The sequence below is a fragment of the Ixodes scapularis genome, unplaced genomic scaffold (assembly GCF_016920785.2).
Source record: "Ixodes scapularis isolate PalLabHiFi unplaced genomic scaffold, ASM1692078v2 PGA_scaffold0__279_contigs__length_252992795, whole genome shotgun sequence".
NCBI lineage: Eukaryota > Metazoa > Arthropoda > Arachnida > Ixodida > Ixodidae > Ixodes > Ixodes scapularis.
The window spans coordinates 84,006,122-84,027,379 of record NW_024609835.1 but is presented as its reverse complement, the minus strand read 5'-3'; positions in this window follow the sequence as shown (position 1 = coordinate 84,027,379).

Sequence of the window (21,258 nt, the reverse complement as noted above, 5' to 3'; positions counted from 1 at the left end):
GTTCGCGTTCCTCGAGCTACCGCTTCTTTTCTCGTCGGGTTTGAAAACCATGTTTCGGGTCCTCGCCGCTGCACAAGCTGTGCGCTGAATACCAGACTCCCTGAGAAATGCTCTGTGCTAAAAGATCCTCGCGTTCCAAATCTGCGACCGGGCACTCTATGGCTCCGTCATCGAACTGCCAGGCTTTGTGAGTATAGAGGAGGCTAATGCTGTGGGGACGACAAGCTCGATAAAGCGCCCCCTATAGTTCGATCTCCTACCCTGTAGCGGTGGCACAGCAGCGACGTGATATCAGGGTCGCTTGTTGGTGTATGCAACGCGAGGATCTGCTTTAATCCTTACAAAACTTAAAAAAACAACTGAGTTAGGCTTGTTTTCGTTTTTTTTTTTTTTTTTGATGTCTGGTGCACAGTTGGAAGCCATGGGCGCCAGTACAAAAACAATTAAAACAAACAAACAAATCTGTCATTCGTGTTGATATGGCGAAAGGTCGGTCCGCCTTTAAAATGCTGTGTCCCTTATTTACGCTGTAGATGAGATATTATCCAGTGCAACACGACTGCTTGCCTGTGGTATTTAACGTGCACCACGTGTTGGTTATACACGATCGTACGCCCGTACGATGCTCATTCACATCGAAAAGGGCAGCCCTCAGGATTAAGCCAGGATCCCTTCTGGGTTCTGCAGTGCGAGCCACTAGAAAAGAGGCGGAAAAATGTGTTAATTAGTTAGCTAAATAAAAAAAAGTTTCAATTAACCTGTTATTTTTTTTTTGTATTTGCGGACAAAATGACGCAAATCAACGCCCTACCTCATCATAATCTAGCCGTCACTCACAAGTTTTATTTAAAACAAATTCGTAGTGGACATTACGGGGTGAGAAATCACATATTTGAAGATGGCTTCAAACCGAAACTATGCGGGTAAAAGAGCGCCAGTCATGTTGATGATCCCTTCCTGCTATTGCAGCCGACTTCCGGAGCCGGCAGAAAACGAAGGTATCGACGTCATGGGAACTCTTTGCTGCTTAGTTTCGGTTCAAAACCTTGCACTAGGGCAGAAATGGCAATAATTACATTTCTGTTATGAAATTACAGTATTTAAATTATTTTTTCGTAATCAGTAATGTAACAAATTACTTTTCTAAACTGGTAATTTAGTAATGTAAAAATACTACTTTCAGGCTGTAATTTCAATGAAATTACTTATTACTTTTGAAACTACTTTTGCCACAAAGGAGACACTTCGTTTGCGAGTTTTAATAAAAAAAACATTACGTTTTCATGGTGAAATATGAAAAAAAAAATCAAAACCAATAACCGATGGCCACTTGAGCGGAAAGCAACGTACGGTGACTTCGACAGACGCACAAAGGTGGGCTCGAAAGGTGAAGGATTTGATGTAAAGCTTTTGCGTGAAGACATTGCTGGAACGACACGGCTCACGTACTCCAGACAAGACTCATTCACTGCGCAACGTCACCTCGACGGTACTATGCTTCGTTCACCCCTTAAGGTGCAACCCCACCCTTAGTTAGTGTGATTCTGAACCAACAAATAACGGTGGGATTGCCTTCCAGGCCTGTACGTCAATGCGAAAAATCGTGTGTGGTGGCGCTTCGGTACAGTGGAGTATTTTTCTATATCCTGAATTTGACATCCCTGGTCCCTTGCTTGTTTTTCTCTGCACGAGCTTTCTTTGGAACGTGCACGGCTGCGCCAGTTCTCGTGCAAGGGGGCCAGTTGCATACGCTGCGAGCTCACGTCTCCAGTAAATGTGGGCAAAACAATACGCGAAAATCGTCCTGAGCCAAATGGCGAGACACATGCACAACAAATCCACCGACGCATTGAAAAATATAAAATTGCCTGTGCGCCTTTATGGAAGATTTCAGAGGCAAATTGCAATATTTCAATGTGATCAGATTTATAATGACACAAATGAAGGTGACGAGAGGACGAACAGTGCACTGAAAAATATAAATTTAATCGGCGAACTTGTGCCAAACAAAAAAAAAAGTAAACAAAGAGCGTCGAGGCAGCAGAAAAGCAGGCGGCGATTCCGCAGTGTAACAGAGAGCGAGAGTAAGACTAACTCGACAAGGTTGCTGGCAGCTGCTTATCTACAGTGCGTCACCATCTCGAAAGTTCGGCAAAGAGGTTCGAGCGTCGCGCGCTGGGGGCGAAGATGAACTGGCACTTTCGATAACAAGGAAGCAGGCCGAAAGTTACGTCTGGTGCAAGAATGGATGCGAATCCTCTAGAAGTCCATGACCGAGCGTTGCTTTATCGGCTCTACGGGCGGCAATATGACAGGCCGGCCCTTTTGTTGTGCATGCGTTTGGCTCTTTGTGGATTTCCATTAAAACCTGATGACGTGATAGACTTGGGTTTCCAAAATTACAGCTTGAGGAATTGACTACCTAAACAAATTTAAAAAAATACTATTTTTTGAGTAGTCAGGTGTCTCATTTAGGAAGCTGGGTGTTCATTTTGCCCGAACCACGAAACTTTAAAACACAAGCAAATGACACTCAGGTTTAGATATTGAGTTTAGTAAACCCAAAGTAGGGATGGTGCTGGAGTCATAATAAAAATTGCCGAGGTTAAAAATGAACTCACAGAAATAAATGATAAGAATTAATTTTAAAACGAATTCAGTGATGAATGCAATGACAGGCCAGGCAAAGATTCTGTGTCTGTGGATAGCTTATGCACATAGTTTAGGCAATGTACAGTATGTCACAAAACAAAAATATTACAGGTGTTTTTTTTTTGTTTTTTACTGCAAGAATAAACAAGGCATTGGCGAACGCTCATTTCTGCCAAAAGGGAGCCCTATAGGTCACAACCAGGTGTCAAATTTTCAGCCCAATCCGATACCTTATTCAAAAGTGATTTTCTGAAAAGTTCCATGGGAAAATGTCCGCCGACGGAGTTTTCAAATACATGGGCTTTATGGCAGCAGAAACCGAAAACGGGCCAGAAATGGGCTCCATTTTCATATAAATTTTCAAAAAATCACTTATAACTTTTAAATAAGGTGTCTGTTCGGAATGAAACTTTGCCATCTGGTTGTGACCTAGCCCTAGCTTTGGGCGGACAATGAGCGTTAGGCGATGCTTAGTTTATTTTTGCGGTAAAAAAAAACCTATACATTGTTTTGTGAAATCCTGTACTAGTCTTAATTTGGTGATTTATGCGCGCAAGTAGTGGTGTGCAAACGGGTAGAGTTTGACGTTTTGTAAAATATAGTGTAAGCACTCACATGGTACGCTGATTAAGAATGAAACAGCCCTACATTTTACACTAGTGTTGAGCGTATCTAAAGTTAGAGTGCATCAAAAGCTAAAGCTCGTACACATTTACGGCTCAGGCAGTTATGTTTAAATGCTAATAATACTTTATTACCCTCAGATTTGGTGTAAGCTGCCTCCTGATTGCTTACGACAGAAAGAAGGAAAAATTATAACTCTGGGCTGATAGAAAAACTCCACCTGCTGACAGTTACCAACCATCTCGACGCCGATTATGAGTATTAACTGCATGCCAACGGTCGCGTGCTTAAAACGAGATTTTCGCACGTGATTTTAGAAAATCGCAATTGTACTTGACAAGCAACATTCTTTACTCAGGCAAGCGGTCACATCTTAAGCTTAAAAGCTTTTGTATTGATTGTTGCCCACGTGGCAAGTTGCATAGGGTTTTTTTTTTATCCGCGAAATAGAATGCTCCTGGGTTATCTTGGTCTCTAATGCATGTAGCACACAAAAAAGAACGAACTGAATCGCAGTGGGAAACGAAAACAATAATGATAAACAAGCGTGTAATCACGAGAAAACCGAGGGCATTGCACATATCCAGAAGTTAAGCTATGTTTCACTAAATACATTACCAGCAAAGTATATGGTGTTATCCTGCGAGCGAAGCGGAACATCAAAAGGCGAGCATACTGCCCTGAACTACACTTCCAGTGAACAAGCGCACCATATAAAGCATCGAGCTCGCTTTTATAGCTTATGGTGCGCTCAAATCTTTGAAAACACAATTATATTAAATTCTATTATCTCAATTATTTTTTATTAAGTGCGCCTATGTGTGTGTGTGTGTGTTTTGTGTGTTTTTGTGTTTTTCGTTCACGTGCTATTTTCTTAGTTATATAATATTTTTCCAGAAGTCCGACAACCATAGTATGTTTCATCATAAGTAAGAACCTCATAATCAATGATGTAGACAAAAAAAAAAAGAGAACGCGAACACGCGAACACACATTAAAAATGCAATGTAACCGCGCATTCAAAATTAGTCGTTAGTTTTTTAGAGAGCAGCAGTTTCGTAGGTACACATTGCTACCCGTTGAATGTTATAAAACGTGCAGTACAACTGTTAGCTCAGCTAGGGTCTTTTGCGTGTATTACGCAGTATATGTGGTACACGATCGCACAACAGTAGGATGCAGATGTGCGACTGAACCCAAGGTCCCTGCTAAGGCCCCTTGATACGGCGTTTTTTACAAGTACCGCCAACCATTGTTGAGGAAACGCGCAAGACACATGGCACGAGTGGTTGCTGCGCCGCTATTCACTTTCAAGGGCCAGTCATTTTAGTGCTGCGCCGTGGTTTGCCTCCAAGGACCGCTCGCGACACAGGCCTCGAGCAACGCAAACACATCGAGGGGATTCAGTCCCTACAGGTTCTGCAGCGTGAGCTCCGTGCTTTGAACGGAGCTTGCGCTCGAGCATTTCTCAATGTGCTCTGATCCGCGGTGCCACAACACACCCGCCAACCATTCCCCACCGCAATTGGTTTAGCCTGTGAGCTAAACCAAATGAGCTACGCTTAGAGTATCAGCACTTTTTACCCCGATATTGTTGTGGGCGCCGCCATCTTGGGTGTTAGTAATAAATCAAACGCTACTGTCAATCGTCATGATTTATAAGTCCGACTTCCTCAGCATTAGTTTCGGTGTCAGGAAGCTTATGCAATATTGCTTTGCTTTGTCGCGAAATGTTTAAACATTTGTGAAGGACGAAAAAGAGTTTCCTGTGATTTCAGATAAAGGCTTCAGATAACTGACAGCCATCATTCTAAGCACCAAGATGCTTATAAAGCCTAGCTTACTTAGTGGCTCTAGTTTAGCCCGACGGCCTAGGGACAGAAAGAGAACGAACAGCTTAACCTCGCGCTCTTGGCACTGCTTCAGTGGCTTCATCAGCCCGTAGCGTTGACTGCGCTCCGAACATAAGGTAACGCGAAGCAAATATTCAAATCTTAGGTTTTCACAAGCCAATCCAACAACAATTACTTAACACGCCCCAATAAAAAAAAAAATGCGGGTTTATTTTGATTAACTGGAGATCTTTTGACGCGCAACCGAAATCTCGGAATGGCCTCCGTCGGATTGCGGGCACCTCGGCCAATATTTAAACCCGACATGTATGGACTCATGGCCCAGCGCGTTGGCTCAGAGACACTGGGACAATTTAATGTTTTGTGTTTTGTTTTAATATAATTGCCACCTAAAAGCCACTGAGATGGTTTTTGTAACAAAATATATTCAAACCATTCCGACCAGCATAGTTTGATTGCGAAAATAATTTTTTCAAGTGATGAAAACATTAAAATGTTTTCGCATGCGTGTCGGAACCTGAAATGACGGAATGCATTTCCTGGCGCCCATTTCATTTGGATCGCGTCGGGCATGTGCACCGACGCACAATAGAACGGGCGCAAAAGTAGCCGTGGAGCACCCGCAGCCTCGCGCTTGTTGTTCTAACATCTCTGGCTCGCTCACTGCGGGCACCCAGGCATATCTGACACCCTGGCATCTGTCTTTCAGGTGGCGTTCCAAGCGGCATATGACGGAAAATGCACATCAAGCTGTTCTTGAACATGCGTCGCCATCTGAAATTTATATTAAAAAACTACAATTCGCCGTAACTGAATGAGAAACGTTTGAGGTCTTATAACATTTTTAACGTGTAATATATCAATATGAAAGTTCTGAAAAATGCAATATCGAAGGATGCTTCATAATTTAATGTCTCGTTATTTTGGTTAATTGACGTGATTCTGTTTTTGTAGCGCCGTCAAAAAACGCCGTTTTAAACTTTATTTTTTATTTTAAAGTGCAAATTATTTGTACAGTTTGTTGCTGACTTTTTTTTTAATTTATTACATCCAGCCGAACGCTCAAGTAAAATATCGTGGACAGTGGGACGCTATAACTCGAGAAATATTTTTTCAATATTAGAGAGTGTGGTTTATAAAAGCTAAATAATTAAATAATAACTAAAATAATCGTAATATTGAGACATTAGACTATTGTTGAAAAACAGTTATTTAATTTGACATTAACTTTATAATTTTAAGATGCCAAGAAATAAAATTATAAGGCGTCAAAAAAGCACCAAAACGTTATGCAGGGTGGGGTTGCACCTTAAGCACACTGCTCATGCATCATATAAAAGACACTCTGCAAACACCAGTCACCGCAATATCCCTGGTTAGAATGTCGCGAGCAAAGTTTTCTCCTTGAACTCATTGTCACGCGCCATTCGAACACGGATCTTGCGGTGACTCGCGTTCGAACCTGTTTGCGGACTGTTTTTTGTGTGATGTATAAGCAGCGTGACGTTGGCTTAAGCTGACAGTGTGATGGGGCCTACGAGGTCACCGGAACCAATAAACCCCCTTCCTTTCATCACCTGACCTCTTCTCCGCGCTTGCGTATGAATGAGAGCGTGGCTACATGGCGAAAGATACACGTCTGATTGGTCCAACGAGCACGTAGCTTCCACCGCAAGGTCAGTTTTTTAGAAGTGAACATCACCAGTGAGGTCAAGACATTTTAAAACCTGAGTTGACAGGACACGTCGATCCTCGGCTTTCTTGCTTTTTTCGTCAAGCAAGGGCAAACCGTCCGCTTCGACCATTGTGAACAGCAGATGACCGAAAGAAATACTAGTTAATGCCAAATGCCTTTTCAAGGCTTAAGAACGTTTCGAGCGTTGCCTTCGCCTTGATAAATGAAGATGATTGCTGTTGTTACAAAAACCGGGAAGCGAGCAACCCAGGTGCCGCTCGCGCTATGCCTCTCCGCCTTTCCTTGGGGAGTTCATTCGGGAAGCAAACCAGCAGATATCGGCACCCATTTGTTACGAAAGTACAGGAATTAGGAAGCTCAAGCCATCCCTTGCCTCAACTGGCGACGCTTCTGCTCAGCAAACATTATCCGCCCTTGTGTGACAACGCAAAATAAGTTCAGCTCTTCGGGTGTTTTGGAACAATACTCTTCGAGAGCAGTGCCCGAAAATCGGACAACTATAGTGACTTGGGATAAGACTGCGTCAGAGTCAGACGGGAAGCGTTTCACATGACGGCTTCCTATAAGAACGAGCTCCCATGGCCCAACATAAGTTATTAACACGAACTATATAACGTCTTCAAAATCGGGAAGACGAAATCATATCACCCTTCAACCAGTGTTGTACTGAACAGCGTTCCAAGGAACGGCGTTCCATGAACGCGGTCCTTCTAGGAGGAACGAAGGAACACCGCCGTTCCATTTTGCATGGCTGGAACTGGAACGGGAACTCGTTACATTTTTACGGGAAAGAAAATAGGAACGGGGTTCCTTTTTCTCGCCCAATGGGGTTATTTTTATTTTGTTTCTAAGACAGAAAATCTGAAAAGTATAAAAACAACATCTTTATAAAGAGCAGGATCTCATGAACTTTGCTGTTATTTATCTTAGGGTTTATTTTGTGGGATTTTCGCTTGGTAGCAGTCGGAGGCAGGAGAGCTAATGGACATTGATTCTCTTTTCAGTGTCTGAGACTGTGGTACAAAAAGCAAAATTTTTAGTCGACTGAAAAGACACAGAAAGAGGGGCGTCTCAAACTCAGGTACTTTTCTTTGCTTCCACGAATCCTCATATGCCCGGAAATCTAAGGCCGACTACAGCTATCATTAAACTTCCACAAAAAAAAAAATTAGAGTTACAACAAAAGAACAGGTTTCCAGACATCGAATGCACCCTTATATCCCGAACACTGGTCACCTAAAAAGTACACAAAAATTAACCTTTATTTTATCTTCTCAAAAAAACGACTGGTATGTCAAAGCGAAGGGCCACCTTCTTCGGATTGTGGGACATCTTGTGAATGTAAGGCAAGACAACAGGCCTACCTACCCTCCTGGGAGCCCTTTCGCACACTGCGCTGTTGTCTTTTTTCCATCTTTTTTTGCTAAGGTCTCTGAAACATCTCGAAGAACATTACGGGGGTACCCTGCCTCTTCCAAGTCTGCTGAGCTGAAAATGAAAACAGTTTTTCATCCGCTGTGGGCTAAATTTCTTTAGCGCAGCCCTTAGGCAAGATGAAGCAATGCCCCTCTTCACCAACTTGGAGTGCGCCGAGCTGAACGGCAAGATTCCTTTTCTTGGCACGGGGCTCATACGCCCAGCAGGCATGCTCCGCACCGAAATATAATCCAAAATCCAAAAACTGCAGTCGACCACAGACCGATGTCTTGTGGGTGAATTTTAAGCCAAAAGCACAGCTTGCGAACAGTTTTAAAAAACCCGCGATCTGATCAACGCAATTACAGGGCGGGAAACACACACCAAATAATCGTCTACGTAACGAAAAACTTTCACATGTTCTTTCTGTTTCATTTTTTCATATGTACGCTTGTCGCAAATCAGTCGAAGGTTTTTCGGAGCTGCTGAACCACTACCTTGAGTCCACTGTCGTTTCCTTCGAGGGAGAGCCGTTCGGGCAGAAACGTGGTATGTATCGGTTCAGCTGTAGCACCGGTACTGTGTGACATTTTTCTTTCAAATTGCGACAAGCGTATATATGAAAAAATGCAACAGAAGGAACATGTGAAAGTTTTTTGTTACGTAGACAATGATTTGGTGTGTGTTTCCCGCCCTGTAATTGCGATGATCAGATCGCGGGTTTTTTAAAACTGTTCGGAAGGTCTGCTTTCGGCTTAAAATTCACCCACGAGACATCGGTCTGTGGTCGGCTGCAGTTTTTTGGATGTTGGGTTATATGTCGGTGCGGATCATGCCTGTTGGGCGTATGAGCCCCGTTCCAAGAAAGGAATGTTGGCGTTCAGCTCTGTGCACTCCAACTTGGTGAAGAGGGGCATTGCTTCATCTTGCCTAAGGGCCGCGCTAAAAAAATCTTGCCCACACCGAATGAAAAACAGTTTTCATTCTCAACTCAGCAGACTTGAGCAGGCAGGGTAGCCCTGTCATGTTATTCGAGATGTTTCAGAGACCTTAGCAAAACAGATGAAAAAAGACAACAGCGTAGTGTGTGAAAGGGCTCCCAGGAGGGTAGGTACCTGTTGTCTTGCCTTACATTCACAAGATGTCCCACAATCTGAAGAAGGTGGCCCATCGCTTTCACATACCAGTCGTTTTCTTTGCACCGAATAAACTATTTTCGCTGTGTAAAAGTATAAGTAGACTGAGAGAGGAATCGGATGTGCCGCAAGAGTCGTGCAAGAAACGACATGTCACTAAGTTCCGCGAGTGCGTCACTAGCGTCACATACAAAATACCCCTGTCATGCGGTAAGATGCACGTTGGCCAGACGGGGAGGTGCGTTAATGATGGGGTCAGAGAGCATGCGTTGTTGATCAGGCAGTCCCCGTCTGGCCACTTAGTGGTCCACTGTGACCGCTGCGAATGCGGGCCCAACTCTGGAAAGTGCAGCCCCATCTTTGGTGACACCTGTGTCATGGGCCATTACGAAACAAAAACGGCCAGAGAAATTCACTAAGCCTTTCTGATTACGTCCCACCACGGCAATCACTGTGTAAGCGCTCGCTCTTTGTCCTTGACTGATAAAGAATTCTACTATTTGAAAAACCAAAGGCCATATCTTTGTGTTCTCCTAAGTTTCCCTGCTTTTATATTTTTAAAATGATGTCATCGAAATAAACAATTAAGTTGAAAGTTACGCCGCGTCCTGTCTAGTTCTCCCTTCGTTTTCGTCCTTGTTTTTTGGCGTATTACACCATTATGCAAAACCAATTAGCCCAAATAGCCATCCTTGCTCCCCCTCAGTCACTTCAAACTGCCTCCCGTCGTGTGAAGCACCACCTAGAGTTTCGTTTCATTATTGGGATTTCCACAGAGTAGGGCTGGAGCGCCATCTAGATGTTGTGCTTCGAAGCGCACGTATTCCATAGTATACACTGCAGTTACTATAGCGACCGTCCTACGCGTCGAAAGAAGGGAGGGGAGTCGTGGTGGGGGAGTGAGGGGGAAAACTGCCCGTGCAAGCAACGTCTATGAGCAGTTCCGTAACTGAGGTAATCAAATAAACTTGGCGGGGGCTGTGGTGACGTCAGAACGCCGAGCTCTGATTGGTTCTGAATGAAGAATAATGGGTAGACCTTAAAGCAGCTTGTTTCAGGTCCACCCACTATCCTCCAATCAGAGCCAATCAGAGCTCGGCGTCTTTCTGACTTCACCGCAACTCCTGCAAAAAATGCAGACGACTAGCTCTCCACATAGGACGCTAAACACGCCAGTCGCAGACGCCTTCGAGGCACCATATAGACAAACTGCTTATGCACCGCATAAAAGGCACGGTGTTTACCGCAGACAAGAAGGGGAATTATGTGAGGACACGCCTCAAGGGCATTCAGAGCGTGTTTGCCCGACACCTATGTACGTTTGGAACATGTCTAGAGTCGACTTGTTGGGTATGGGCGCCTTGGAATCACGTGAAGCGGCAGCCATAAGGTGGCTTGAAATCGTCGCTCCTCTCTCTCTCTCTCTCCCCCCCCCCCCCCCAACCTTTTGTGAAAAAGTTGCATTTGTTGTGTTTTTTTTCTGTTTGTTTTGTTTTTTGTAGTCGCGTTTTATTGCATCTTTTCTCTCTTGCTTCGCGGAGTGTCCTATGATACTAATTTTCACTACATACAGTAAACGACTAAATTTTCGCTGGGACCTAATTTTCGCGGATTTCGCGAATCGCCTACAATTTGCGAAAAATGCGTCCCGCGAACCATTCGGGCAATCATGTGAACACTGCGGAAGCTACACTCGATTCGCGAAAATTAGAAACCGCGAATAATTTCAAATTTTCAGTTTTGACCCGATTCGCGAAACTTTAGCCCGCGAAACTTAAGTCGTTTACAGTATACTGCATGCCATATATGTGCACCACTTTTGCACTTTATTTTACAAAAGGCTATAACTATTTACACCGTGGCTTGCCGGATGCTTGTTCTTGTTTGGGGTTTTATGGCGCAACAGCTACGGAGGCCATACTGCGCCAAACAAATTAAAAAGAAAACAAGCTGTTGTTGTTACTGTGCTACAAAATAATAATTAGCTATGCAGAACTAGATCTGATTAATAAAACCTCCGTTAGTAATAAAAGTCAACACACGGTCAAACGGAATGAGGGGATATTCTCCCAGTAAAAGAGCAGGATGGAATGGGATTTGGAAATGAAACAATTCAGGAAAGTGAGTACGACGCTCATTGTCCAAAGCTGGACAGAGCCACAAGATATGCATGATGGTAAGTGTATCCCCACAATGTTCACACACCGGTGGGTCCTCCCCACTAAGAAGATATTTGTGCGACATATAAGAATGACCGATTCGAAGACGACAAAACAATACTTCATGGAATCGGTTGCAGTGAGAGGAGCTCTCAAAGAGCCCAAGAACCGGCTTTGTACTATGAAGTTTATTGTTGCACTCCATGTTCCCTTCAGACTGCCATAAACTAACAAGGGATGATTTTATTAGAGGTTTAATGTATTGGTGTGGCAACCAGGCGTGAGACAGGGGAAGATTACCTGATGATGTAGCGAGTTTGTCTGCTTCTTCGTTACCTTTTATTCCCATCTGACTGGGCACCCAACAAAATTTTATGTTTAGGCCTCCATGTACAGCTTTATTAAGCTTTTTTCGTAGTTGCTGCACCAGCATATTTTTAGTAACTCTCAAAGAGCATATTTCGATAACAGCACTCTGAGAGTCTACAAATAGGACAGCCTGCTTAATTTTAGCCCGTAGAATATAATCTATGGCCATAGCTATTACATAAAGTTCAGCTGTAAAAATGCTGGAGAAAGTTTTTAGACGTTTCACTCTTATAAAACAATCAGAATGAACGGCACTGCCAACAAATAACGACGACTTTGCACCATCAGCGTAAAAATGTGTGTAACCTTCATACTTCTTCTCAAGCTCATAAAATTCCTGTTGGATGATAAGGGCAGAGACAGTATGCTTATTAAACCTTGTGAGAGCCCAGTCACAAGCAAATGGCACTATGTCCCAGAGGGCAACACAGTCTACATTTTGCATAAGGTTAACTTCGTCCAAACAAAGATCAAGTGAAGAACAAAATTGCTGTACTCAGAAACTCAAGGGTCTTAGAATGCTTGGCTTATTCTCAACGAGGCGTTAAAATTTTGGAGGGAGTGGTAGGTTGGATGATTACGGTTCGCAAGTATCTTGTAGTAATATGTTAAGCTTAGATGTTGGCGTCTTTTCTCGAGTGACATCTCATTTGATTCAGTATACAGGCTGAGGACCGGGACGTTCGAAAAGCACCTGTTGCGAGTCGCAGACCACGGTGATGGACTGGATCGAAGATCCTGAGCGCAGACGGTCGTGCAGAACTAAAAACTGGAGCCCCATAGTCGAGCCGGGATCAAACAAGAGCGTTGTAAAGACGTAAAAGGCATTTTCTGTCAGATCCCTAGTTTTCATGGGCTAGGACTTTTAGAATATTTGCGGTTATCAGACATTTTTCTTTGAGTGACTTTAGGTGAGAAATAAACTTGAGCTTTTTGTCAAAGGTGACACCTAAGAACTTGTGCTCTTTTCTGACAGGGATGAAGGTTCTTTGCAGTTTCAGGGATGGTTCTAGTGACAGACCACGGCGTAGTGAAAATGGGTCGCAGACGCTTTCTCGGGAGAAAACTTAAAACCATTTTCATCTGCCCACTTGGCAAGCTTATTTATGGCAAGCTGTAGCTGGCGCTCACAGCTCGAAAGATTGCACGACGATGCTGATATCTAGATATCGTCTACATAAAGCGAGTATGCAATGAACGGCGGCAAATCCTGGGCAAGAGAATTAATTTTGATTACAAAAAGTGTAACACTCAAAATACCTCCCTGGGGAACGCCGTTTTCCTGAACGAACGGATCCGACAATACGGTCCCAAGTCGAACCTGAAACGTCCTCCTTGTTAAGAAATCTTTTATGAACTGCAGCATACGACCGCGGATTCCATAGCCATAAAGGTCTTGGAGGATGCCATATCTCCATGCCGTATCGTAGGTTTTTTTTTTTTTTTATCAAAAAAGACTGACACACAGTTCTGCCTATTCACGAATGCTTCACGTATGACCGTTTCTAAGCGCACCAAATGATCCAAGGTCAATCGTGCTCTGCGGAAACCGCACTGACTGCTATCCAAAATGCTTTCCTTTCTTAGAACGTACACCAGCCACCTGTTTATCAGCCGATCGCTTTAACCACCCTAGACAGCTGGTTAAAGCGATCGGACGATAACTAGAGGGCAGAGATGAATCCTTACCTGGCTTCAGGAGAGGGATAATGTGTGCCTGTTTCCAAGCTGCTGGAAAACAAGCCCTTTCCCACAAGGAATTAAAGAAATTAAGAAGGGATTCAAGAGACTCTGTAGAGAGAATTACGCAGCATTTCGTAATGAATTCCATCGGGTCCAGGAGCAGAGATCTATTTTTAATATGTAGGGCACTCTCTAGCGCATACTGTGTGAAAGGCTGATTATAAGATACGTCATTTGATCCTGTTGTGACTATATTATGTTGCTCTGCACGTCGTTTAAACAACTTGAAGGAATCAGAATAACTAGAAGAGCTGGACACAGAATAAAAGTACTCCCCAAGGACGTTAGCCGTATCTTTCAGTGATGCAGATAGAGGGTTGAAAATGGGGATCGTAAAACCCCTATAGACCCCTTTGATTTTCTTGAATCTATCCCAGACCTCCTTAGCAGTTACAAAGCTGCTCAGAGATGACACATATTTCATCCAGGTTTTCCGTTTCGATCGCTTACGGGTCCACCGGGCTTTGGCTTTTCGTTTTTTAAACTCTACCAGGTTTCTGGAGGTGGCATACCGCCTGAACTTGCCCCGTGCCTTATTTTGCTCCGTGCGCGTAATGGAACACTCCTTATTCCACCAAGGTTTGCACTTGCGTGGCAGAGTACCGGTAGTTTGGGGAATCGACTGCTGAGCGGCGTTTATTATGTGCTCTGTCACATACAATGTGGCCTCATCCGCGGTCATGGAGGAAAACAGGGATGTATCCAACGTGGAGTTTAACTTAAAAAGAGACCAATCTGCCTTGTCCAACTTCCACCGAGCCATTCGTTTTAAAAGGGTGGGAAAAAAAAATGTCGCTCTCTAAAACAATAGGAAAGTGGTCACTCCCAAAAGGGTTATTAAGAACCTGCCAAAAAAAACAAGACAGTAATGAAGGTGATGCAATAGATAAATCAATAGATGTAAATGAGTTGTGAGCCGAACTAAAAAATGTAGGCTCTCTACTAATAAAAAGACATAATTGAGATGATAGTAAAAACCGTTCAATTACTCTGCCTCGAGAGTCGAGACGAGCACTGCCCCACATGGGATGATGGGTATTAATATCACCTAAAATTAAAAAGGGTTGAGGGAGTTGTCCCACAAGTCCCTGTAGGTCATGGAGATGCAGAAGAACATTTGGAGGCAAATATATGGAAACAACTGTTATAAGACGGTTTAGAAGAACACGCACCGCTACGGCTTCCAGTGGGGAACACAGTGGGACCTCGGAGCAGGCAACCCCACTCTGCACAATCACAGACACGCCCCCAGAAGTGGAGTTAAAACGATCTTTACGAAAAACTTAATGACGCCTTAAAATCTGTGTACGATGAGCTTGAAGATGAGTTTTTTTGTAATGCAAGGGCAATAGGCCGAAGATCATCCATAAAATAATTAACGTCATCAATATTAGATAAAAGACCACGACCGTTTCACTGCATAAAATGCAAATTCTTCACTTATCTAAAAAGGTGAAATGTAAAATTAAAATGAGAGAGGCAATGAAAAAATTCAGAGTATTAAATTAATGGTTGTTTGGAAAGGACCACTGGCTTTTTCCCTTTGGACTTTGGAGTCTGCCACTCCATGTCATCCTGGTCGGATGCAAGAATGGGTGACTCAGAGGTATCATCCATCGCCTCCATCTCTGGAGGCGAGCCTTTACCTAAAGGTTTTTGGCTGGTTCGTTGCATGGGTTGGCATGCCTCGGCCACGACCAGCCGAAGAGGCAGCGGAGGCCCTTGGGTACTGGGCCGGCCCCTTGGGTACTGGGGGAGCGGCACGAGGGTTGTGCCGCTCTTTCAAAGAGGAGGTCCTCTCTGAGGAGGTCGGGCGGGAGTTTCGCCTCTTCTCCCCGGAAGAGGATCGCGATGTGCGGACAGGTACGGCAGTTGCCGGCCTGTCTGGAACCAGCGAAGCAGCTTGTGCCCTCCCTCCAGGAGGAGGGGGGCACTGCTGCCCTAGCTGGGAAAGTGGGGCCCTGAGGGCTGCCTCCAGAGCCTCAGGTGAGACCTGGGTAGCCCTAGATTCCGAACGTGGCGCAAGACCCCTGCGCGCCACGTCGGCGTAGGATCCCTTCAACATAAGGGAATACCGTTTCTTAGCTTCAATATAACTGATGTTTTCTTTGAATTTGATAGCAATGATTTCTTTTTCTTGCTTCCAGATGGGACAGCCGCGATAATAAGTAGGGTGTGGTCCATTGCAATCAGTGCAGTGGGCAACATTCTCACAAATGTCAGAGACGTGATCTTGACTGCCACACTTTGCACATGTCTCTTTCCCTCGACAGCTGCGTGCTCCGTGACCAAAACGCTGGCAACGGAAGCACCGCGGGGAGTTGGGGACATAAGGGCGAATGTGGCAGTTGAGGTATCCAGCCTTGATTGTTTCTGATAGTGTATGCCTTTAAACGTGAGGATGAAATGTTTTGAAGGGATTTCTTCTCCATCTTTTCTGAACATAATCCGTTTTACGGCAACGACGCCGGCACCTTGGAGTCCCTCGAGGAGTTCTTCCTCACTAGTGTGAAGGAAGTCGTCCTCAGAGAGGGCTCCACCGATGGTGTTCAGTGTGCGGTGAGGGCTCACCGACACTTTCACATTAAGTACGGTGTTCAGCTTGAGCAGCGCTTCACTTTGCTTTTTGTTATTTATCTCAACTAGGAGGTCTCCTGAGTGGAGTTTTTTTAGCCTTGTAGGAAAACCCTACAAGGTGTTTAAGTACTTTGGCTACAACAAATGGCGATAGCTTTGACATGGGTTTCTGTTCATCGAGGGAATGAACAACGAAAAACTTCGTGAAGTTTTCTACCTCAGGTTCTTTTTCAATAGTCTTGTGTTCAGGACAGCGCCTTTTAACGGCTTGTCCCAAACGGGGTTTGGAAGAGAGGGGCGCCATAGGAGGGCAGAGAGTCTTCAGAATCCGCAGTGCACCGCCCACCACCGAGCCCAACAAGGGGTTAGGTAACCCACCATAACAAGAAGGGCTTGGCTGGAGACGTTACGCTTACAATGCTGCCAGGAAACTATACCCAAGTGTGGGTCAAGACAGAGGTCTATTGCCACCCAAGGTCAACTATTGCCGCCAAAGAGGGGTGAAAAGGGGGCAAAAGAAATGAGAAGGAAGTGAAAGAAACAGGAAGGGTAAAAGCGAAAGATCGGAGGGGATAGTAGAAGAAAAGGCGACTAGACTGAATCATCCTGGTCGGGCCTTACCAGGACTCCCGTCTAAGAGAAGCGGGGGCCGAAGTGGTGTATTGCCTCACCCGGGGGGCCCCGAAGGGTCCAAACCTACCCCGGGCTCGGCTCAACCACCAGGATGCCCTTTTCACCGGACACGGGAAAGCCACGCACAGCCAGACGTGGGCGGGCGAACCCGCATGGCTCGGGGTCCGTGGAGACGCCACTCTCCAAACACCTGCTTTCACAGGTGCCCCCTGCGGGGTTACCGGATGCGTTTGAGGAAAAGACTCAGCATTAGCACTGGTGCACATTGAGTATGAAGATGTCTCTAAGACAGACGAGAGTTGAGAGGCTCATTATTTATGACAGCGGAAATTTACTTACGCGATAGTGGCTAAGTGTTAGAGGCGCAATACGAAGCGCCAGGTATATTTATGGTCACGAATTTAGAGAGAGAAAAGGGTTTATAAAGAAAGGACGGAGAGGTTAACCTGAACGTAGATTCTGGTTGGCTACTCTGTACTGGGGAAAAGAGGAAGAGAGAAAAGGTGTGACGATGAGGAAGAAAGATGAGGTGAAGTTGTTATAGAGGGTGAGCAATGGTACAAATGTTCAAGATCTCACAGGCACTTTTAAGCACCCTACAAAGTGTCTGATAATTCCGTGTTTGTGAGGAACACTACCAAGGCTTTCGTGGCCTTCATGAAATGGTTAGTTGTCTTCCAGGCACCGAGCACTTTTGATGAGCAGAAAGCCCGCGAGTCCAACACCATTAATGTTTGTTGCAGCACTTGTCGATCCTCGTTGAATTTATCGTATTCATACAGGATATGTTAAATTGTCCCTTTAACTTCGCAGCTCGCACAGTTCGCGGAATCTCTCCTTTGAATCCGACAAAGGAACTGCGGTGTATATGCCACACCAAGCCGTAGTCGGTGCAGGACCGCCTCTAGCTGTCTTGAAAGTCCAGATGGAACGCGGAATGCAAGTTGAGGATTAAGGGAGTGTAGCCTAAGATGTGGTAATGTGGATTCATCCAGTAGTTCTGTGAAATTCCTTTTGCCACGTCTTGAACCAGAGTTTTCGTGTCACACCTGGAGTAGAGTATGCTAATTTTATTGCCGTTACTGGTTAATTTTGCAGCACTATCTGCTATCTCATTGCCGGTGACACCACAATGACCTGGTATCCACTGAAGAGTTGCGTGATGACCTTGCTGGAGTGCCCGGTGGCAGGTGCAGAAGATTTGGTATGCCAGAAAGTCGTACGGATTATTCTTCATAGAAGAATGTGTTATTTGAAGCGCTGATCTTGAGTCACTGAAGATGGTCCAGTGCTGGGGTGTTTGACATAGTACCTTACTGCTTCTCGTATGGCCGCTAACTCAGATGCCGTTGATGTGGTCTTGCGTCCTATTTCGAAACTGGATGAATGACTGTGGGCGGTATTACAATCCCAGCACCAGCTTGTTCCTCAGAAGAGGACCCGTCGGTGTAAACATGTGTCGTCGAGCCGTATGTTTCATTTATGACCCCTAATGCCAGTTGTTTCACTACAGGCAGTGGAGTTGATGAATTTTGATGAATGCCTTTGATGTACGGCACTACTTCTGGAGTCAAGAATGGCTATAACGGTATGCTCTTAATAAATGGTTGAACAAATGTTTTTAGGTTAGTGTTGTGCTTTCTTATCGTAGTGGAGAAGCTGGACTTTGGTCTGTTTGTAGGTAACGTTGCTAAGTGTCTCAAGTGCAACCGCAGTGTCTCTTGTATTACGTATGCTTCAATTGGGAACCTGCGAGCCTTCGCAATCTTCCCGGGGAGTAGAAGCAGAGCGGTGTAGCCCTAAACAGGTTCGTAGAGCTTGCGCCTGGATGCGTTGGAGGGCTCGTATATTGGTAACGCATGTGTTGTTGATAACCGGTAAGGTTTACCTCAGAAGTCCGAGGAAGAAGGTTTCGAACAGTCGCTATAGGCAACCAACAGGTGCGCCCCATGCACTGATGAAACGCATGAAATGCACTACGGATGCCAGCTTCATTTTCAGTCTGGATATATGAGGCGTCCATGTTAGGCCTCGATCCAAAGTTATTCCTAGAAACATATGCTTCCGGACGTAAGGAATTTTTTCTCCACAGATAGTAATAGGGTATCGGTTCATTAACTTGCGAGAAAATGTAATCGCAGCTGATTTGGAAGTTGATATTTGAAGCCCACGTTCGATTAGATATTTATGGGTAATTTTCAGAGCGCTTTGGAGTTTCGCCCGTATCTGAGGACGTGTGACACCGGTCGCCCAGATACAGATGTCATCAGCATAAATAGATGCATGTACCGTGGTTGCTAATTCGTGGATTAGATTTATCAACCCATATTAAACAAAATTGGGCTTAATAGGTGCGCCTTTTGTGAGGATGTGAGAACTTGTATTTCCGTCATACGTTGACATATATTTAGATCTTCCTGTGGGGCAGCTTTCTAACCAGGAGAACATGCGGCTACCAATCCCATGTTCCTCTACCGCATTTAGAACGGCCTCATGGGTCACGTTGTCGTATGCACCCATGACATCAAGGAAGGCGGCTGTAGTTATTCGTCGTTGCTTCTTGTTCTGTTCTACGAAGGTGAGTAGGTCTATGGAGTTGTCCAAAGAACTTCGTCCGCGTCGAAATCCAGACATTACGTCCGGAGACTGGTCGGTATTTTCTAGGTACCATTCAAAGCGATAATTTACCAAATTCTTCATTAGCTTACCAATGCAACTTGATAAAGCTATTGGTCTATAAGATGCAATGTCTTAAGGCAACAACGCAAGTAGTCATAACGTATGTTTACTGAAAGCATCGTGCCCTGCCCTCGTAAAATATCCGAAACAGTTGTTTTTGATTATATGGGGCAATCAATTTCGCGGTATGAACATTCACTCGATATGTTTATTTATGAAATAAATAAAATCTACATTGTGCTCAGTCTCATGGCTGCAGTCATTTTATCTTTTTAAGATACCCAATCCAATTATTTTTAATTAGACACACAGGGTTGGCTCCTGCACGCATTATGTGACGCCAAAACGAAGCCGTCTGCATGGCAGTCGCTCGAGTGAAGCGTTTTCGATGCCGGATTTACTTTCGATGCCGCTGAAAGTTGAAAGCGTATCTATTCAAACAAATAAAATATGTTTACACAAATATGTCAAGTGGTGCCTGGCGATTTACTTGAGCCAAGTTTACTGGAGGTCAATTTTTTTTTTTGCGCCGCTTAATTTTATTTTACAAATTATACGGAAGACAGACGTCAGACTTCAATTGACGGGTTTGTACCTTATCTGATATTTTCAGTACGTTGTAAGGAAATGTCATTAAAACAAATAGTTTGCTAAGGTCAACATAGTAGAATGCTGCTAATGAACACTTTAACAGGGATGATAGTTGAAAAAAATGTCCTACTATACTCCGTTTCACCTTATGTTGTACCGCAGCGAAGGCTAGAAGCTCGAGCTCATAGCGTTGGCAGCTGCCCTTAATGCACAAGAGCTTTTGCCGCCGAGATGCTCCCTAAAGCACGGAGCTCGCGCTCGTCCTGCGGTACATCATAATGTGAAATAGAGAATAGGCGTAGGATGAACCCCCAATACATCTCCTGAGTACTTAGTTCCAAGTTTTCCGTTGCATTTTATATTAACTATTTATTTACATTATTTACACATTGGTTCTATGGACTGCCGAAGTATGGCATGGCTGCCCTGCTGATCATCTGAACAGAAGTGCTCGAGCCCCTTGGCGTTTTCTTCTTCCTCCGCTGCCGTGGCTTATATTGCCACGAATGACAAATGATGAGGCGGCGAATAACTGAAGGAACTGAACGTTTAATGGGGCGAGCTTGTGCCCAAAACAAAAGAGGAGAAGGTTAGTGTCGCAGGCGTCGATGTCGCCGAAACAGTAGGCGAAACTGACAACGGCTTGCCACGCGGAGCAGATTTTGTAGCAGCGTACGTGGGTTTCTGGAACATTCGGCCTAGAACGTTCGGCGCGTAGAAAATTCGTAACTCGATCAGTCGAGAAAGCTCTTGAATTTGCGGGAACGCCAAGTAGAAAGAGTAAACAAAAGAGCATTCCGCTTCCTGGAATCGAACCCAGATCCGCCGCGCGACAGCCAAGCACGGTAAAGGGGTATTCACACGAGGGAGAAATCTCGGCTATTTCTCCCCGGCACGCGCGCATCACGAGACAAAAACGCGAGGCTTTTGCACATCGCAAAGCCTGACGTTTTCGTCGCGGGATGCGCGTGCCGTGGAGAAATCCCCGAAATTTCTCCTTCGTGTGAATACCCCTTAACCATTCGGCCAAGTACGTTATTTTTTTAATAATTATTGTTTGCCCGCTCAGCGACGCGTGTGGCAATATTTGACCTCCACACTACTCCCCCTCCAGTCGGTAAAACGTTTGT